The following is a 1,387-nucleotide window of genomic DNA, read 5'->3' on the forward strand; positions in this document are numbered from 1 at the left end:
GGTATAATAGTCTGGGTTGGCATCCATGGTCTCTTGGTATTTGTAAAGCATCTATCCAGGACCTTCTTGCTTTCACAGTTTTCATACAGAAGTCAGGTGTAATTCTGATAAGTTTGCCTTTCTATGTTACTTGACCTTTTTCCTTTGTTACTCTTAATATTCTTTCTTTATTCTGTATGTTTGGTGTTTTGATCATTATATTGGGATGGGTCTTTTTCATTGGTCCAGTTTGTTTGGTGTTCAATAAGCTTCTTTTACTTTCATAGGCATGTCTTTCTTCAGGTTGGGGAAGTTTTCTTCAATGATTTTGTAGAATATATTTTCTGTACCTTTAAGTTTGGCTTCTTCGCCATCTTCTAATCCTATTATTCTTAGGTTTGGTCTTTTCATGGTGTCTCACATTTCCTGGATATTTTGTGTTAAGGATTTGTTGGAGTTAAGATTGTCTTTGGTGGCACCCGCGGATGGGCGTGGCCAGTGATGGCTTGCCTGAGTGTGCTGGCTATGGCGTCTGCAGTGGATCACTGGTGGGAGGACAAGGACAAGGACGAGGACGAGGAGGCTGAGCAGTTCGTTCTGGTAGAGTTGTCAGGAATTATTGACTCAGACTTCCTCTCCAAATGTGAGAATAAATGCAAGATTTTGGGAATTGACACTGAGAAGCCCATCCTGCAAGTAGACAGCTACGTGTTTGCTGGGGGAATATGAAGACACTCCTGGGACCTGTGTTATATTTGAGGAAGCTGTTGAACATGTGGATCCCGAAGGCAGTGATAAAACAGTGCTGAAATACAAATGCCACACGATGAAGAGGCTCAGCATGACGAGGACTCTCCTGACAGAAAAGAAGGAAGGCGAGGAGCACATAGATGGTGTAGAGTGGCTGCAGATGAAGGATAACGATTTCTCCTATAGACCCAGCATGATTTGCAGCTTTCTGCATGAAAATGAGGGATGAAGTTGTAGCACCAGCCCCGGAGACACCCGTGGAGGAGAGACACAAATGAAAGGCAGAGCAGAGCAGACACACGAGCAGGAGGGAGCGCAGCCCCAGGATGCAGGGGAACCGGGCCCTGGAGACAGCCAGGCAGAGATGGGAAGTTCTGCTTTCATGGGAATTCAAGATGGAGACGTTCCTCAAAACAGCCAGTCATGAACTTAAAAAAAGGGTCTTGTCTACAACTATAGCTGTGCAGCTTACAGCTGGCTCACCAACAGTTGTTACTGTTGACAGTGTGGGTACTTTCAGTTACAATACAATTTAGTGGCTTCGTAAAAAAAAAAAAAAAAAAAAGATTGTCTTTGGTTGATGAATCTTTTTCCTCTAGTTTATCTTCAGCACCGGAGAATCTCTCCATCTCTTGCATTCTGTTGATTATGCTTACAT

At 43.6% G+C, this 1,387-nt stretch overlaps 1 pseudogene; it reads left to right on the forward strand.

Moving 5' to 3' along the window:
* Positions 1-480: 480 nt before the first annotated feature.
* Positions 481-1,179, forward strand: LOC127224449 (general transcription factor 3C polypeptide 6-like; annotated as a pseudogene).
* The last annotated feature ends 208 nt before the right edge of the window (positions 1,180-1,387 follow it).

The sequence above is a fragment of the Phodopus roborovskii genome, unplaced genomic scaffold, assembly GCF_943737965.1.
Source record: "Phodopus roborovskii unplaced genomic scaffold, PHOROB, whole genome shotgun sequence".
NCBI classification, from domain to species: Eukaryota; Metazoa; Chordata; class Mammalia; order Rodentia; family Cricetidae; genus Phodopus; species Phodopus roborovskii.